A 21,369-nucleotide genomic window follows, 5' to 3' on the forward strand; every position below is an offset into this window, starting at 1 on the left:
ACCAACAGGTTTTGTATGTACACTAACGCAATGATATAAGTTACAACAAGGCGATATTACACATATTAACGGATTAACGATTAACGTTAACTTGCGTTAATTCGTCCGAAATATAATGCTTTAACGTTTAACGAAGCTAACATTTTTTTTAACGGATTCACGATTAACGAAGTTAACTATTTGATTAACGGTGCCCAGCTATGCGAATATGCTATCCTCCAATTACCTTGACAGATCAAGTATGGAAAATCTGTCAAAAAAATGTGGATAGCCTATCCGGCACTTTATCAGGAAGTGGTGAAACAGGCCCTAAAACTATCTGAAATCTCGCTTAAAAATATTATAATCCGTGCGCCCGGTTTATTATTAAGATCGCCTACTGCATAATATAATACTGTACAGAGCTGTAATCTCAGTCTATATTATAACCTAGGTCCTAGTGTTTACTACATTCAAACTTAATCCTCGCAAAGGCTCTGATATTAAATGAAAACTAGACTTTCACCTCAACATAATAGGATTATAGCTTATCTATATGCCTTCAAAGGCTCACAATATTTAATGTCCATTATAATATTAAAATAACCTTAACGTTGTGAGTTGTGACAAATTTATATTTAAAATACAGTATAATAATTTGACCTAACAGGTTATCACAACAAGTAACTTATTTTTTGAATTATGCTGATGTAATTTTAAGTGGTTTCTGTTTTGCATGGACCACGTCCCCATCGACATGATATCAAAATGAATCCTTGTAAGTCTGTGTTCTATGATGACAAACAGTTTAAAAATAACCTTTCCGTAGACACCACTCGCTCTTGGCTATAATAGCTCCCACACCGGTTTCGGTGATGGTGGCCGGTTTCATTGAAACCAGGCCAGCTACGAGTAATTTTATAGTGCCCGAGTGTGTGCGCAGTACACAAGAGCACTCTCTACTCCTTTCAGACCGACACGACTGGCGAGAGATCAGGCGCAGGACCGACTTTTTACATGCCCATCCGACGCATGGATCATCTTACTTGTCAGACAATCAGGTGATCAGCCTGCATTGTCCTAACCAAACTTGGAAATAACGTGTTTCCAACGCAGGAATCGAAGAACCGCGCTCTATACCACTAGACCACGAAGGCGTTGACCAATATTATAAAGCTGAACAGTTCAAGTTGAAGTTGAATGAGCAGCTAATCTCAAGAACTACTGGCTCGAATAAAGAAATATACACCACAACGTTGCGACGAAGAATCAATGGAAAATGTAAAAAAACGGGTAAAATTATTTACTTATTGCATAGCTTCTATCGCGGGCTTTGAACGCGGCGACCGAATCAAAAAAATCCATAACGAAAAAAACCTAACCCTCAACTAACGTCGTTTCAGTTCGGTGGACTTCAACTCGGTGTTTGTGTGCGTGCCACTAGACATATGAGATTTTCTATACATATAATAAAATCGTAGGAAACTCAATTCTGTACATTGAATATTTTTGAAAAATAATACTTGGAACGTGATCTACAATCGATATGGAAGCCAAAAATATAGTTTTTAGATTTTTTGTCTGTTTGTCTGTTTGTCTGTATGTATGTCCGGGATAGACTCAGAAAGTACTGGACGGATTTACTTCAAATTTTGCACGAATATTACTTAGAGGTCGGGTCAACACATAGGCTATATTTTATTACGATATCGCCTAGGGTGGGGGGGAGGGGCTCGAGTTTAATTATTTTTCGTTTTTTGCTCATATCACTAAAACTGTGCGTTGTATAGAAAAAAAGTTCGGTACGTAATGAAAGATCATAAATTTTCTACAAATTTCCCATTTACACTTTGTCTCTATCTCCACTTCTTGCCTTGCTATGAGCTTTTATCTATCTTTTCTATACAGATTTCGAGTTGTTTGATTTATATGCAGCGATCTTCGGCACCGGTCGTTTCTTTGGGGTCCGCTCCCCCCCAAAACACGTATTTTTTCATTTTTGCTACTGTTTGTTGACGCGGACAAAGTCACAGGCAACAGCTAGTCCATAAAGGTATGTCGCGCTATTTATTCAGACTTCATCATAATATTTTTATAGGAGATTATGCGCATATTTTTGTATGTTATCAAAATATACGAAACTCATACGCTTCGCGTTATCATGTAAATGTTATTACAATACACTTTTGTTATTCCGCAATTTAGTCACAGATAATTTTAGGGAGGGCTGTTATTAAATTAAATAATTTTTTTTGCCAGCAACATCGTTGCTCAGAAAATGTAGAGCGTGGGTACCGCTAATTTTTCTAAATCAAAATTAAAAACTATCCCTTAAAGAGACCCAATTAGGGTATATCTTAATTCTTACTCAAAAAGTTCGTTTTTCGGGATAAAAAGTATAATAACCTTTTCCGGGACTAAACGTAAACAAACGACGTACCTCCATACTAAATTTTAGGAAAATCGGTTCAGCAGTTTAGGCGTGAACTGACGGACAGACGCACTTTAGGCGTGAAGAGGTAACTGACGGACAGACAGGCACACTTTCACACTAATCATATTAGGTATGAATTTATTGTTCAACTTAAGTTAACTTAGAATGTCATGTGCCTACTGACTATATTATGCATCAGGTTGTCGTGGCTCGCATAGCTTTACTCACCGATTATGCACCGCGACAATAATCCACTTTATATTTAAAAAGGGTACAATATTACGATATCAAAACGGGAGACATGCAATCCAGTTCGATCCCGAAGCTTAGCTGGATATCGAATTGCAAATGGCCACGGAAAATGTAGCATTTAACGGTTCGTCGGCTGCGAACGACTTCCATTAAGTTGCGGGCTTGTTGCGTCGAATCCATGATTTAAATGGTTTAATTGTAAATGAACCATTTAGCGGTACGGTCACACGTTTCGCGCAAAAAATACAATGAAACCGAATGTATTTTTTACTGCAAACTGTGTCGGATTTATCGCGGGATGTACGTAACAGCTCGCAATTGTTTGTGCTTTATGTTTAAAAGCGACGATTACACTGTGTCGCAGAAACTTCAAGCTGCTTCGCTTTAAAAGTTATTTATTTAACTATTTCGTTTATTATAACACGTAATATTATACCTAAATATTATGATGTTACTAACATAATTTTAAGCCTCTACTGACAAGTGAGTCATTGTTACTTAATATTTCATTTTATTTCATTAGACAGGTCAGCTGATTCTTAAAAATGTTATTATGTTATGTAATATCTACCAAATAGCTAATTAAATGGAAATTAATCTAATAAAAATAAAACACCATTCAAAGTTAGAATGGTTACAAATTACAAAGTTATAAAAAGCGTGCCTAAACGAACATTATAAATAAAGTTTCTGTAGAAACGAGGGAAAATTATTCCATCTCAAAAAGCTTGTTTTTTTTTTGCAGTACTAGTATTATTGACAGACGAACAATTAGATCGACTTAGCAATGTTCGCATTTACGAGACGGCACCTTAACATTGCTTGCAATCAGACGCGCGCGACACAGTGCGGTTGCAACAGCCGCTATTGGGGTGGTTTAGAATATCAACAATACTTGAACGTGCCGCCTCCCTACGGCGAATGTGCACTTACCAGATGAGTTTTAGAAACAAGATCTTTTACTGGACACTGTCTCTTGTCTCACTATTGCATAATTGTTTATATCCGTGTGAACCTGAAATATCGAAAGCGTTTGTTGGTTTTGAATATAAGAGTCAGTTTATAATATTGGAAATTTCAACGTGAAGAGGCGATGCGACGTGAATCGTGATACACTTTTAACCTACAACCAACGTGAAGAGGCGATGCGACGTGAATCGTGATACACTTTTAACCTACAACCAACGTGAAGAGGCGATGCGACGTGATACACTTATAACCGACAACCAACGTGAAGAGGCGATGCGACGTGATACACTTATAACCGACAACCAACGTGAAGAGGCGATGCGACGTGATACACTTATAACCGACAACCAACGTGAAGAGGCGATGCGACGTGATACACTTATAACCGACAACCAACGTGAAGAGGCGATGCGACGTGATACACTTATAACCGACAACCAACGTGAAGAGGCGATGCGACGTGATACACTTATAACCGACAACCAACGTGAAGAGGCGATGCGACGTGATACACTTATAACCGACAGCCAACGTGAAGAGGCGAAACGACGTGATACACTCATAACCGACAACCAACGTGAAGAGGCGAAACGACGTGATACACTCATAACCGACAACCAACGTGAAGAGGCGATGCGACGTGACGCACTTCCAAAAATTATGAGGGTATCTATTTGTTCGGCTGTAGATATTTTTTAAGATAAGCTGTTGACTTAACTATAATATTTACTAAGTCCAGATGAGATACATTGAAATAACGGACTTGCACGCACTGTCAGGCTGCCTATTCCAATTTTGCATAGCCCATCAAAAATGCATCGCGTCGGTTCTTCACAATGTAAACTGGCCCTAACTTAACAGCTCAAAAACCCATACGTCTTGTTACTTGGTTATTTCTACCAAACGAGACCCTTTGAAAGCCAAAAATTTGATTTAAGACAATTATAAGGGAATGAACAATAGTCATTAGCAAACAGCTCCGGGCGAATGATGTTTTGTATAATGACGTCATTTTGGGGCAAGTATAGCCACAGGCTTATCTTCTGAACTCACCATACTCCCCTTTAAACTCAATCGCATTAAACAATGATGTAATAATATTAAAATAAGACTAGATGTTCCACGCGGTTATGCCCGCGTTATTTAAGAATTTCACGGAAACCGTACATTTTTCCGCAAAAAAAATAGCCTATATCCCTTCAAGTAGTCTATTCTTCATGTGTGCCAAAATATAACATAAAAATGTCTTCAGTAGTTCTTAAGATAATAAGCAATTTCAAATAGTTTGCCCCGTTTTCCCACATTTTCCTCTATTTCTTCGCTCCTATTAGTCTCAGCGTGATAATATATACCCTATAGCCTTCCTCGATAAATGGGCTATCTTATATTTATACTAAACTATATGATGCCCGCAACCGTTTATCGCGAAAGAACCGTACATTTTTCCGGGATAAAAGTATCTTAGTATGTTCCGCGAAAAATTTTTATTGGAAAAGTCGTTAATTTATTTGGATTAAAACTATTCTATGTCCTTCCCTAAAACTTAAATTATAATATTATGCATAGCTAGTTTCAGCGAAATCAGTTCAGCGGCTTAAACGCATAGAAAAGACAGATTTTCCAGTATCAACGTTTAGCATAAAGTTAATATACCTAGTATATTACAAAACCATACAGCCGCACCCGACACCGTCTCCGTGGATTGATTGCTCACTCAGTAGAAACGATATCATCCTGACTTTAAGACTTAGATCAGGTCATATTCCTCTCAACAAGTTCGGATACATGATGAAGAAGGTCTCATCGCCTAACTGTCATACGTGTGGGGTTATAGAGGACGTGTATCACGTCCTATCAGAGTGTGCACGGAACGAAGTGGCAAGAAAACATTATTTTAATTCGCGTCTTAATGATGTGGGCTATTGTAACACAATTCTGGCTTCGCCAAATACAGAAGTAGCTAATGATCTCTTAAAAGTTGTCAAAATTATTTTGAAGGATCGAGGTCATAATAATTATTGTTAATTATTATTTCTTTGTTTGTTGTTTTCTGATTTTGTAAGTCTTAAGAAATTGTTACTGAGTGGCATGTTCATTATTGAATAAGCTCATTAAATAAAGATAAAAAAAATATATATATACCTAGTATATTAACTTTATAATGTTTAGTTTCTTCTAATTCCTTTCATAAGCATTTTTATCATCATTTGATCATGTACATACAAAATATATTTTGTTATTTTTAACTATAATTTCCAAATCCCAAAACGGATTAAAAACCTTTATAAGTTTCAGATATTGCGATATACTTCTTGTAAAAAGTTTGCTACTGTGTATATGTATAATATGCATGCAAGCTTGCATTTCCGCACGCACGCACGCAAGCCCTCTGCATATTATATCAAGACATTAATCCACTAAATCTAGGAGGCTTGAAGATGCCAGTGCTATACATAGTGTTGCAAATCGACTCGCATAATACCCCTTAGGTGGCACACACTATGCCGGGCCGTAAAGTACGGGAGCGGAGCGCAAATTAACTCCCCTTAAAAGTTAAATCGCTTGAATACTATTTGTATGAATTATTGCGTAGGTACTTACGTCGGGCCGGTAGTGGTTCACATTTTGAGGCTGATATACCTACGTCCGTGCGACTAAAAAATACAAGCATTGATTTGGCTAACATGCCATCCGACGTCCGCGGTATTAGGCTGCCTCTTACAAATAATCAATAGCTTATTCAATCAAAAATGCATAGCATTGTTAAGCCACAAGAGGAATTATGTGAAGTGAAGTTATGCTTTAACAAGCACATTTTAACAGGGCACTTAAAATTTCTCATTACAATGCAGTCACCAATGTACCATCGAAGAAATTAATTCAGGCAGATGACGGCCCTACGTCATTTACTCGAGTAATGTCAATTTAATGTTAGTCGAGATCTTTTGGCTGGACTTGACATAACGCGTAACGCAACCAAATTACGTAGGTCCGCAATCTGCCTATGAATCAACATCCTGCATTTAGCGCTACGCTCCGCTCCGAGACACTGCGGCATAACGTGCGCGTGCCATTTAAGACTGCACGTGCCATTTCTCTCTCATTTCCTCTCTCTTTCTCTCTTGTGCACGTGCAGATCACGTGACCTCGCGGATTAAGCCAGCCACCGTATAATTAACTACACAAAACGCCAACTATCGGATAATATATACAAATAAGGATACGCCGATACATTTTGTCTGTTGTTACTGTTACAATTTTTAGACTTTAGATATTAACTATTAAGTAAGGGACTTGATACTGTAGGTATATTTCATTAGGGTTCCGTACCCAAAGGGTAAAAACGGAACCCTGTTACTAAGACTTCGATGTCTGTCCGTCTGTCTGTCTCCAGGCTGTATCTCAAGAACCGCTATAACTAGACTTTTCAAATTTTCACAAATTATGTGAATCGAACCCACGACCTCCGAGTCAAGATATACCCTCTAAACTACTGGACAACTGAGGCGTTATGTAAGTACAGTGCTCCCAAAGAGATAATGCGCATAGAAATTTTAGTAATTTTTCGGCAACTAATTTCCCAATTCCCGAGCGTCAAGCGCTGTTTTAAACTTAACTTTAAGAAAAACAGCGCTTTGCAGCGACGTAGAGGCGCCTGACGTTGCTTGGATGTTACCATGGTAACGCCGCGATGGCTTCCCGGCACTTATTGACGGACCGGCGACAGCGGACAGCCACCGGCTATATGATATTAACTTCTATTTCCTTTGAACAAGGTGCAAAATGCAAGAATCGACGTGTGTTTTCGTGATTACGACAATTAGCGAAGATAAGACCTTATGTATTGTAGAGCCATCATCATTAAATAATAAAGAGATACAACTACATAATATTATAATATGAATATGTAGCTAAGTAATAGTAAACTATCTTTTAGTTTCTACGGAAGTCAAATAAAATGAGGGAAATATGTATGTGATACATAATATCAATATGTCGAGAAGCTTAATATGTGAGGGATCATACATATCCCTTGTCACGTTTGCGTCTGATACACTGCTTATTTATTCCGATACTATGTTATTCAATATTAGTTTATTATAAAAGCTTTGGGTCCTGCAAAATGCCGCAGGATGGTATTTGTAGATATCTTGCTACATCATTCTTAATGGACAAGTTCTAAAATTAAAAAAAGATCAGCTACATAGATTATTGTAAATTCCTGTCTTCCAAAAAAAGATTAGCTACATAGATTGTTCATTGTTGTAAAGAAGAAACATACAGTTACTGTGTTTAGACTACTAGAAGGTCTTTAGTTAAACTCAGAGGCTGTAAAGCTTTAATAACTGTATTTATTTACTCCTACATGTTGATATTACAAGCCATGTTACTTGACTAACTATATGACACAATGAACTTGTCAAATGTATCTTTTTAAACCCTACATAGGTTACATACGTCGACTCACTGACCTCCATTATACAAGTACGCTGGACTTATAATACCCACCTGCTCTTTGTGCATATTTGAAGCGGAATCAGCGCTCCCAATGCGGGGGAAGAGAACTAAATCTGACGTAAATTGCAAATGGCCGCTTAATCGTTATTGGTTGTCATCACTAGTATTAGTTCCAAGTACTCTCACTACTGCAATCAGCGCCAATATGGCGACTTTCAAATGTCATTTTTACGCCAAATTTAGTTCTCTCCCCCCGCATTGGGGGCGCTGATTCCGCTTCAAATAGGCACAAAGAGCAGGTGGGTATTATAAGTCCAGCGTACTTGTATAATGGAGGTCAGTGAGTCGACGTATGTGACCTATGTAGGGTTTAAAAAGATACATTTGACAAGTTCAAGTAACATGGCTTGTAATAGCAACATGTAGGAGTAAATAAATACAGTTATTAAAGCTTTACAGCCTCTGAGTTCGACTAAAGACCTTCTAGTAGTCTAAACACAGTAACTGTATGTTTCTTCTTTACAAAAATGAACAATCTATGTAGCTAATCTTTTTTTGGAAGACAGGAATTTACAATAATCTATGTAGCTGATCTTTTTTTAAATTTTAGAACTTGTCCATTAAGAATGATGTAGCAAGATATCTACAAATACCATCCTGCGGCATTTTGCAGGACCCAAAGCTTTTATAATAAACTAATATTGAATAACATAGTATCGGAACAAATAAGCAGTGTATCAGACGCAAACGTGACAAGGGATATGTATGATCCCTCACATATTAAGCTACTCGACATATTGATATGTACACATACATATCACATACATATTTCCCTCATTTTATTTGACTTCCGTAGAAACTAAAAGATAGTTTACTATTACTTAGCTACATATTCATATTATAATATTATGTAGTTGTATCTCTTTATTATTTAATGATGATGGCTCTACAATACATAAGGTGTACAGTACTCCCAAATTAATAATGCGCATGGAAATATTCGCTAATTGTCTTGTTGTTTTTTTTTTTTTTGTAAGTTTTGTAAGATTGTTCATTGTTGTAAAGAAGAAACATACAGTTACTGTGTTTAGACTACTAGAAGGTCTTTAGTCAAACTCGGAGGCTGTAAAGCTTTAATAACTGTATTTATTTGCTCCTAGATGTTGCTATTACAAGCCATGTTACTTGACTAACTACATGACACAATGAACTTGTCAAATGTATCTTTTTAAACCCTACATATGTTACATACGTCGACTCACTGACCTCCATTACACAAGTACGCTGGACTTATAATACCCACCTGCTCTTTGTGCCTATTTGAAGCGGAATCAGCGCCCCCAATGCGGGGGAAGAGAACTAAATCTGACGTAAATTGCAAATGGCCGCTTAATCGTTATTGGTTGTCATCACTAGTATTAGTTCCAAGTACTCTCACTACTGCAATCAGCGCCAATATGGCGACTTTCAAACGTCATTTTTACGCCAAATTTAGTTCTCTCCCCCCGCATTGGGGGCGCTGATTCCGCTTCAAATAGGCACAAAGAGCAGGTGGGTATTATAAGTCCAGCGTGCTTGTATAATGGAAGTCAGTGAGTCGACGTATGTAGTTAGTCAAGTAACATGGCTTGTAATAGCAACATCTAGGAGTAAATAAATACAGTTATTAAAGCTTTACAGCCTCTGAGTTTGACTAAAGACCTTCTAGTAGTCTAAACACAGTAACTGTATGTTTCTTCTTTACAACAATGAACAATCTTACAAAACTTACAAAAAAAAACAACAAGACAATTAGCGAAGATTTCCATGCGCATTATTAATTTGGGATACTGTACACCTTATGTATTGTAGAGCCTGAGTTGTTTAATAGAGGTCAGTGCTACGACTGAACATACTGTATAGTGTATAACCTCAATATCTCAATAACTCAATAAAATGAACTCGTAACATTATAGTTACTTCGCTAACATTAGTGCAATTAGAGATTAATGAAGGAATCTTCCGAGTTATAATAAAATATAATAGCGACTGTTTATTTTATATCGTCATAAATAGTTGCTCGCTGTTTGACGGTACATAAACTCGGTATAAAGATCGCAAATGAGTTGGATCACATTGAAATATAAATCGTAATATGCGGTAATAGAGTTTGAATTCGAACAGGGGTGAAGAAAAAAGTTTTTCATATCAGACTGGAAACATCGGCAGCGCTTCTCCCATCATAAAGGGGAAACTTTACAAATCTTCGGATTTCTTACACTTTTAGGGGCATAAAATATATTTATCTGCCCCTCGACACATGAGAAATAACTAAAGTTCGTCATATAAAAGATTTGTTTTAGGTTAATACTTTGGATTACATTTTCTTACGTACGTTACATTTTATCTTTTCGGAGTTAACTTAACCCTTTAATGGATATAAAAGTTGCAATTATTATTATCTTCTAAGGGCTTGCACAACTAAATTTAACTTTAAGTATAACAAATTGTCAAATGAACATTAATGAAAATTATTTTAAACCAGAGATTTGACAAATCTCTGGTTAAATTCAGTAATGGGTCTGACATAATATTTGACGATAACCTTAACCACGCAATTATGTATAATTATTTTTTATGTACTCTCAACCCCACTTACTGTAGCAATCTGTCAAATTCTGTGGTCATTGTTAAATCATCTATTTCTTTCATTCTTCCAAACACGTTAAAATTATTTAAAAGAATCTCGACACAATTTATTTACGAGTATAATATTACTGTAATCGTTATTCTATACCATCAAGTCAAAATCAAATATGTAACTACAAGTCTACAAGTCTCAAATTCCCGTCCCATAACACAAGTATATCTGTACGAATGTCTCATTCAATAATCATATTCGTATAACAAATCTTCCCTGTTTTCACCGATGTGTGGTTTTACTGTCGTGTGGGGTGCGGGCGCCGTCTGGAATGAACTCATAACACTTTTATGAGTGAACGACCATACCCCGTACGGCAGAGTAAGGGAGGAGAGAGGTTCTAGCTGAAAAGTTCAATCCGTAAATTCGAAGGAGTATTTTTCAGTCTGTCAGTTACTTCTCTGGTGCCTTGTAGTTAACTAATATATAAAATTCTCGTGTGCGTATGTGCACAAAGTCCTCCAAAATGGCTCAACCGTTTTAATGAAATTTTGTATGTACATCCGTTAGGCCTGAGAATAGGTTTTTATTTACTTTTTATATTGCTACTAGTAATAATTTATATGGCAAAACAACGTTTATCGGGTCAGCTAGTTTAGCTTAAAATTGTTGAATTTTGAGCTAAACTAGCTGACCCGATAAACGTTGTTTTGCCCCACGAAATAAGATTTATGTTTGGCATTTAATATTGACCAGAGACCTGCAGACACGTATTGACTATTGACGTTACCAATTTACAAGCATATAATCCTGCAACATGATGAAGGTGCGTGTGGCGAGACCAGATCTCATAACGTGTAACTGGAGTCACCTGTTCGATTTTCACAATCCTAATAATATTATCCAAGTACCATTGTACCACACCAATTTAAAACTAACGGTGAAGCTATTGTCACACTTTCCCATCACCCATACTAATATTATATATGCGAAAGTGTGTCTGTCTGTCTGTCTGTCCGTCTGTCTGTCTGTCAGTTACCTTTTATACGTTTTATACGTGGGAGAGCCATGCTTCGGCACGAATGGGCCGGCTCGACCGGAGAAACACCACGTTCTCACAGAAAACCGGCGTGAAACAGCGCTTGCGCTGTGTTTCGCTGAGTGAGTGAGTTTACCGGAGGCCCAATTTCCTTTCCTATCCTCCCCTATTCCTTTCCCTTCTCATCCCTACCCTCCCCTATTACCCTATTCCCTCTTAAAAGGCCGGCAACGCACCTGCAGCTCTTCTGATGCTGCGAGTGTCCATGGGCGACGGAAGTTGCTTTCCATCAGGTGACCCGTTTGCTCGTTTGCCCCCTTCTTTCATAAAAAAAAAAAACCTCTTTACGCCCAAACCGCTGAACCTATTTTACTGTTCGGCATGGAGATACTTTGAGTGAAATTTTACGCTGTACAATCTCTGTTCCTGACTACACTATGCCCACACCACCTCCGAAGATATGATAGCCATTAAGTGGCCGCCAAGCGCGCAATCGCACGGCACTGTCATCTTAATTAAAATCTACAATATACTTTACACTTTTGCTGCAACCAAACGGCTGTATTAAATTGAATTGGCCTATCAGAGTTGATTGCCTGGCGTAAAAAGACACTGACGATGTCATCTGATGCTAATGAATCCTTTATTGATAATCAAGGTTTAGTTTGGAGTTATAGAATGAACTGTTTGATAATACTTTGCTAGCAAAAGACTACACGTTAAATATCAGTTGCAGATGCTGGTTCTTCTTAAGATGAGAGCACTTATAGCCCTGACTTTAATTATATACACCTTCAGGTAGCCAGCAGAGTAATCGACCTGGCAGCGAAACGTACGAAATATGCACGGGACCTAATTCCTACAATCACGACATCATGTCTAAACGGCTGGTCCGATTTTGATGAAATTATGTGGAAATGTAGAGTAAAACACTGAAAATTGCTCTATCATGAGCAACAGTTTTAATAAATAGTTTTAAAAACCAGTTTAACCTTCAAATGGTATAATCAGATCAAAAATCGAGATTGACCCTGTATTAGGGGGTATTTGTCGCCATCCATTTTAACCCCGGCGGTGCGAGCTGCCATCGTTTAGGAATGGTAATTTTTCACGTCACGATAACGCCGCGGTCAGGTGTTGGAGTGATTTGTGACCGAAAAATGCGCTCCGACGATCGTGTGCGGCTTTGATTGTGTTTTGTGTTAATTGTGTTCCTGATGTTTTATGACACTCTCAGCAAGCTGATTATGTCAGCTAGAGCTGGAGTACACCAAACGAATATTTAGGCAACATATTGTCTAAGGCACAACTGTATTTAAAGAGTTTACTTCGATCGGAGAATGCCGCCATTCACAACGGAAAGGCCTTAATTTTTTCTTTGCAAAAAAATACAATGCTTTTGAATTATTGTTATTGAACTACTAGTTACCTGTGCCTTAAACTCTGCATAATCAATAGATAACAAATAACAAGCGATTTTAGCAATGAAAAACTTTTTAATCGAACAGAAAGCAAAATAGTTTATCGTTCCATAGTTCGAGTTTTACAGTGCCGTAAAACTGAACGTTCAAACTGCATTGTTAATAAACACAGCATAAAAGATTCGTGCAACACTTCGAGCTTTATAATTGGGGGCTAAAATTGTGATTAATGTCATCTGATAACTCAAAACAGTGCAATCAGTATAGTAGGGGCTAATAAAGGACACGGTTCCGTAGAGTTTTGACTTATTACTTAGTAATAAAAATAATTATTTACAATAATATGACGAATAATAATTACTAGCTATTTGACCGAGCTTTGCTCGGTATTCGATAAAACACGAATAAAATGTCATTTTCTAAAAATGATTCCTAGCTAGATCGATTTATCGCCCCCGAAAAGCCTAACTTACTAAATTAAGCTATATACTTACTAAATTTCATGAAAATCGTTGGAGCCGATTCCGAGATTCCAAATACAAGAATTGCTCGTTAAAAGGTGTAAGATAAGATAATTAAACGAGATGACTTTCTTTTTCTGGCACATCGTATCACGTATCTTGCGAGAGCAATGCGATAGCAATTATTGCGCGATAATTGCTCCAAAATCGCAATTTGGTATCACGGATCAGCCAAAATAAAACGATTGCAATCGATCACTATACATGACACCATTGTTTGTGACATTCATGACACCCAGCAATTGCTCGCGCGATTATTGCTAGTGGATTGTTGATCGCTATTTTTACGTGATAAAGTAGCCAAAAAGTCATAGATAGACTAACGGCCGTTCCCAATATTTGATCTATCTCTGGTTTTGCCCTACTAGAGATAGGAATAGCTCACAATTGACATAAAATATATGTCTCTAATGTCTAATGTGAGCTATTTTTATCTCTAGTAGGGCAAAACCAGAGATCGATCAAATATTGGGAACGGCCGTAAGACAGCGCGGGCGAACCTTAAATAGTTTTAAGATGTCAAACTAACGTCAAACGCCTTAATCTATATCCAATTATCCAGGCCAAAACCGCAAAAATATTTTTTATTAGTTATGAGTTATGACGTATATTTCAGTTACACTATTTTGCTGTTTGATATGATCCAGACTGAATCGAAGCAGTATTAATATTGCACTAAAGCATAATTAGAGTACTTAGCTAATTGACCTTTGACTTTAAAAAAGGTTAAAGGTTAAATTAAAATGCGAATTCAACGCCACTCGATCAAGTTATACGGATTCCTAAACCGATTACGTCTAAACCAACACATTAACCTAATTCCTTTTAATTGAGCGGACTAACCGTTTGGGGACTTTATTTTCAGTGGTCATTCACAGTTAAATTACCCCTGGTGGATCCTTAAGTCGATAGCATAAAGACTACTGTCATAGAACCTTGAAGTAAAATTAGAATGGACTATAATATATGTTTGGCTAAGCTCACGTGACGGGGTGAGAACGAATAGCACGTCATGTCGACACCTATAACAACACGTATAATACAAATATTTGAAAATATAAGCTTTTACTTAGTTTGGATGAGTTATTTGAATGTAGAGATGCCTTTCGACCGATGCTGAAAAGCGCCTCCAAGTAAATATGAGGTAATAGGCTAGATGACTATTTTTTTTTCTTATTGGTAATTGAAAGGCCATTAAAAAATAGAAACATCGCTGAAAGAATGACTCGATAGCTTAAAAATTCACCAAGATATGACAATAATTCAAACATCTCATAAAATAGACCTGCCCGAAACGCTCCATACAAAGTGCTACGAAAGACTGACGTCACTCTTTCGTAGTTTGTACGCATCGGGAGACGACTTTGTTTTCATAGGTATATCAAATATTGCGTTTATGAAAGTGGTTTCATAACAAAAGTTGCTTTTAATTGCATAAGTTATCGATTGGTATACAAATATTAAGAAATTTAATTGAAAAAAAAGACTTGATTATCTAACTTCGAAGGCGCATAACAAAAAAATAAAAATGCTATCGAGCTGTAATTTTGGGAACACTTGTTTTTCACCGTGATTTCTTTATTTTATTAACAAAATTCGCTAATCTTTGACCTTGTCATCATCCCTATTAGCAGGGCTCCTACCAGGAAACCGTTTTGAGACTCAAACAATCGTACGAGAATGTCGGGTCCCACTCTACCAAACGTGTAATTACGTTATTAGAGTAGGAGGTTGCATTCACGTGCGATTGTTTGAGTCTCAAAACAATTTCGTAGTACAGGGCTCGCACCACGAAACCGTTTTGAGACTCAGACAATTGAAAGAAAATGCTGCGTCCTGTAACAAATGAGAAATGACGTTGTTAGAGCGGGTCGCAGCATTCTCATTCGATTGTTAGAGTTTCAAAACGGTTTCGTAGTAGGCCTCCTTTAACCCTACCTGCTGACGCTGCAGTCACTTTTTACTCGACTTCCAAAAAGGAGGAGGTTATAATATGTTCGGCTGTGGTTTTTTTTGTGTTTGAATATTCAGAAACCAAAACATTGCCTTGTCTACAAGAAGCAATTTTGTTGTAATTACTGATTCATTGCGACGAAACTGTTAAAGGCGCGACTACTATTTTCCGAGACAAAAATTATTCTAAAATAAACATTTTCTGATTTAATAACTATCTTTTGTACCAAAACCAAAATGGTGTTTTTATTTTTATAATTTTTATGAAGAGGTAACCTTTTGCATTTATAACAGTAATCACTACGCGTCACTAATAATTATTGTCGACCTCTGTGGCTCAATTGCTCAAGCCGGAGGTCGCGGGATTGAATCCCGCCGACGGAACAAAAATTTTCAATGCTTCCGGGTTCTGGATAATATTATACAGTGTATGATATAAAAAAATCTTAAATAAAATATGCATAGTATTAAATATATACAATTATTAAATATAATATATTTCCGTTGTCTGCAGGTAATACAGTCCTTCAGGTACTTAGCACAGGGCCTGACGTGATGTGATTAAGCGTCCATAGATATTATATTATTATTATCAACTAGCTGTGCCCCGCGGTGTTACCCGCGATTTATTAGGTAAAATATGAGGTATTTTAATAGGTCAATTAGTTATTTGTAATTAGAGAAAAAATGAATTGAGTTTGATCATCGGAAATATCAATTTTTGATAACTGAAAGATGGAAGTTGATTATCCTGTCATATGTTATTGTTTTTAACCGACTTCCAAAACTAAGGAGATATAATAGATAATATATATTTTATGTTCAGATGTGATTTTTTTATGATTTATGATTGTGAAACGATTTCCAACTTTTCGCAGTGTAAAGGACTGTGAGACGGAGGACGGGACGGACGGAGGGCACATCTATACTAATATTATAAAGCTGAAGAGTTTGTTTGTTTGAACGCGCTAATCTAATTAACTACTGATCCAATTTAAAAAAAATCTTAAACCATTTATCCAGGAAGGCTATATTAGAGTGCATCAAGAGTTTCCAATAAATTCATTTTTATAATTAATTACTAAGTTTGTTTGTACTTTGTAAAAAGGATAATTTCAACTCAGCACGACGCGATACCATTTCGTTAAAACCAACAGTTCCAGGGGAGGTCAAGGGGGGCGCAGCCCCCCCAAGCAGGAGACAGGGCGAAAGCCAGTCAAATAACACTCGAAATCCGTGTGTTTAGTTTAGGTTAGAAAAATTTCACTTTTATAAAAAATACTTCATTTGTTTGTCAAAAGGATAATTAAAACTCAGCACTAACGACGCGATACCATTTCGTTAAAAGCAACAGATTCAGGAGGGGTGGGGGGATTTGGGGGGGCGCAGCCTCGCCAAGCAGGAGACAGGGCGAAAGCCTATTAATCAATTTAAAAAATTTAAAATAACACCTTCTCTATTTCGGAAGTCGGTTAAAGATGTTAACCATTTGTTATTCCAGGATATCAGCTAACAGCTTGTAAATTTTTGTCGAAATCGGCTCACAAACGTCGGAGTAATCGTTGAACAAAAAAAATCACATGAAAACGAACATAAGATCTCCTCCACTTTGAAAGTCGGTTAAAAATGTAGCCAATGTGTAAATCCAGGATGTCAGCTACCTCCTTGTAAAATTTTGTCGAAATCGGTCCAGCCGTTTAAGCGTGAAGAAGTAACAAACATACAAACTCACAAACTCACAAACTTTCGGCCTTATAATATTAGTAGGATTACTTCACTTGCTTGTCAAAAGGATAATTAAAACTCAGCACTAACGATGCGATACCATTTCGTTAATAGCAATAGATTCAGGAGGGTAGGGGGGGGGGGTTTGGGGGGGGCGCAGCCCCCCAAGCAGGAGACAGGGCGAAAGCCTATAAATCAATCAAAATTAAAATAACACCTCCTCTATTCCGGAAGTCGGTTAAAGTGTTAACCATTTGTTAGTCCAGGATATCAGCTAACAGCTTGTAAATTTTTATCGAAATCGGCTCACATACATCGGAAAAATTTAAGCGTGAAGAAGTAACAAACATACAAACTCACAAACTCACACACTCATAAACTCACAAACTCACATACTTTCGGCTTTATAATATAAGTAGGAAGTAGGATTAGCAAACTATTAAACAAATAATGTTCTTTTCTAGATTGCAATAATTTTCAGGACCATCGCGGAACTCAGATCCTACCGTGAGTTTAATAATGATGACTATAATATCTAGGCTTTACATAATAATATATACAGGTACATAATGGCGAACAGTAATTATGTAATACTCTGAAACAATACCGAAAATATTTTAAGCGACATTCCCTAGTAACTGGCTAAGCTAGTCACGAAACTTAAGACCGCCATTCAATGTACGACAATGATGTATTAAATATATAATATTGGAGCCGAGAGTTTTGAAAATCTTTTGAAAACACTGCTGTCAATTCTTCGCTTATTTTCGGAAATTATTTGAAAGGGCTTATTTGAACGTACTGGAGTAATTTTTATGTTATTTTGGCGCACATGAAGAATAGACCACGTGAAAGGACATAGGTTTCTTTTTTTGCGGAAAAATGTACGGTTACGGTTGCTGTGAATTGTAGTCTCTGCCTCTACTTAGCAGAATGGCAAGAAAAGCAGGATTGATATAATATAATATTATTATGATTCAGAATTTTGTTGTAACTTGTAAAATTTATCGAAAAAAAACATATTTTAAGGTTTGAGGAAGATAATAGTGAACAGTGGACAATGTTGCCCTCCTTTCATCCTACACCATCTCGTTTCTCATGGCCGTGAAATACTAGAGACGCAGGCTACTTCTGAAGCTGCTGAAGCATACCTCTTGGGCTTAGCAGTAAAGATGTTTCTCTATTTCAATTTGGCTATCAGTTACCTAATTCAACGGATCAGAAAAACGCATTAAAGACCACAAAGCTTCGTCAACAAATGCCACCTCATCTCCTGTTCGCCTCTCAAATAAAATACCGCGACCACCAAAACAAAGAAACGGTCTATGTCGCTTATTATACCGTTTGGATGTAAAACTTCGGAGCGTCGCGTCGCGTTGCTGCTGCGTTGTCACAACGGTCCGACAACACTACAACGCAACGTTGCTTATGGCTTTGCTCTATGCATCAGCAGCGGGACGGTGGCGGCAGCGGCGCGGGAGCGGTGCGTTCCAATGTATAGATTTATATGGAAGTGGCCTCGAAGGCTGCGGCACGGCGAACAGCGCGTGACGTACTCGTACTAGACGACTACCCGCGCCGCGCCACCGCCACCACACCGCCCGCTGCCCGCAAAATTCAAGGCCTACAAGTTGTCGCACCATGAACAGCTTGCTTTATTTAAACCAGCTATAAACACAAAAAGCCGCGATAGAGTGACCGGTCTGATAGTCAGCACGCAGGCCGCCGCGCCGTATGCAGTGCATTGCGATGTTTCCTGCTTTTTACGTCCGTTTGTACATTTTACTTACTTGTTACTTGTGTTTTCAGGTTTTCTTCAGGTTTTTAATGTGTTGATTTGCAACTACTGTATTGTTTTATACTTGCTTTTGCTCGCGACTTGGCTGGCGTTTAGGTAGTACCAACTTAATCGCCTATTAAATATTCTCGATTTAAGGACGCGAACAGCATAATAATATGAACGTTATGTAAGCTTATAAATCCATACTACCATACTAATACTATAAATGCCAAAATGTGTCTGTCTGTCCGTCTGTCTGTCTATCTGTCTTTCTGTTACCTCTTCACGCCCAAACCGATGAACCGATTTTGCTGAAATTTGGCATGGAGATACTTGAACTCCCGGGAAAGGACATAGAATATTTTTATCCCGGCAAATGTACGGTTCATGCGCGATAATTTTTTTTTTTTTTTTTATTTCAGACTTAAGTGCATATATATTATAGCTCTTAATCAGCTATGTATGTTAATGTTGTGTATGTGTGTAGACTGAAAACTGTGAGATAATAATTATTTTAGAAAATAAGAGTTTCAAGTTTTTAATATTCACATTTTTCCATGGCGCAGAAAGAGACAAACAATTTAATATTTACATAGTAAAGGAACATAAAGTTACGTTACGTATAAACTAATTAAAAAAATCACAAAAGAAAAGTAAAAAATACCATTCAATCGAGAATTTAAGAAACTTCAAGTGGTATTATTTCATAATCGTGTGGCTCAAATGGTGGAATTCCTCGTAAATTTAAGTGAGCTAATTAAAATGAACAACTTGGACCTGGCATAATGCCATTGTTACTGAGGTATTTACAACTTAGCCAAGAAACTTTGAATCACAAGAACCAAGTTAAGCCTCCACTAGACTCGTCGTGCAGGCTTGAGGGGGAACGTGACAGAACACACACAGTTTTTTAAAGGTAGCAATTATTGTACCTGGGCCTCTATCATGAGCTCTTAAATCCATTCTTTTTACGTCCTTATCTGACTGTATAAGGACGTAAAGTGAATGGATTTAAGAGCTCATAATAGGGCTCCTGTTTAATTTGCAAACCCGCTGCAAAATTATTGTATTGGTTACCACTCCATTTTGTATTAGTTCATATTTCAATTATTGGCAAGCTAGTAAGAATCTCTTTGTCGATTTCACTAATTGTGAGTCATTTAAACTAAGCTTATAATAATTATTTACTACACAAGAAGATACGCATTCCAATAATGTGTCACCCACCGGTTTCGAGCTACCTATTTTAATATCGAATCACTCATTTAAAACGCATCGCCTCGTCAAGTGACATTGTGAACAGACCCTTAAAGGAGTGAGCACACTGAGACGGGCCGTGCCGGGGCGCAGCGGATTTCCGCTTCCATACAAATTATATGGAGGCGGATTTTTGCGATTATACACTTACTAGGTTCTGAAAACTGAAAATTACACTCCTTTACTAGGTTCTGAAAATGACACGAGTATAATTGAGCCTTGACGTAGCGTGTCCCACGCAGTTATTTGAATATCTCTTTAAAAAATTCTTTATATTATTTCTTAACGACAATATGATTTAAGCTTTCCTAGGTAACCTAGTTTGACAAGCATTTATAGGCGCAGCTTATGAATAATTTTGTGGTTTCTTTTACTGCAATAGATTTCTTTAGTTTTAACTTTACGTTCTTTGAAACGTAGAACTTAGAAGCTTCATAATTATTTCACTGTAATTTTTCAAAAAATTAAAAAACTCGAATGATCTGAGTATTGTCAGCTCTTCTCTAATCTAATTACTTAGATTAGAGAAGAGCTTTCTAAATTCAATGGTGTGATTTTTCCCGGGGTTGTAACTTTCGAGGCATACACTCAGATCCTAAGTAAGGTTAAATAGTCCAAGATAAGTACTCTGAGGATTTTGTATACTCAATTCAATTCAAAAATTATTTACTGTGCACACAATACAGAGAGAATACAAACAATTAATAAAAACAAGATATTACCATACATAGGTGTCACAATGACGGCCTTATTAAGTTATAACTAGGTATATTATATTATATTATATACTCTAAGTATTATATTGTGATGATCAGAAACAAAACCGTCCTTATTAATATAAATGCGAAAGTGTGTCACAATGACGGCCTTATTAAGTTATAACTAGGTATATAATATTATATTATATACTCTAAGTATTATATTGTGATGATCAGAAACAAAACCGTCCTTATTAATATAA

At 37.1% G+C, this 21,369-nt stretch overlaps 1 long non-coding RNA gene across 1 annotated transcript; it reads right to left on the minus strand.

Annotated features, from left to right (window-relative positions):
* Window positions 1-1,276: 1,276 nt before the first annotated feature.
* On the minus strand, window positions 1,277-20,794 carry LOC121733719. The gene is made up of 3 exons (XR_006036600.1): window positions 20,783-20,794; window positions 18,924-18,926; window positions 1,277-1,367 (listed from the first exon to the last, which is right to left on the minus strand). It is a non-coding gene; the product is annotated as an uncharacterized LOC121733719 (long non-coding RNA).
* Window positions 20,795-21,369: the final 575 nt, after the last annotated feature.

This window comes from Aricia agestis, chromosome 14, assembly GCF_905147365.1.
Source record: "Aricia agestis chromosome 14, ilAriAges1.1, whole genome shotgun sequence".
In the NCBI taxonomy this organism is placed as follows: domain Eukaryota; kingdom Metazoa; phylum Arthropoda; class Insecta; order Lepidoptera; family Lycaenidae; genus Aricia; species Aricia agestis.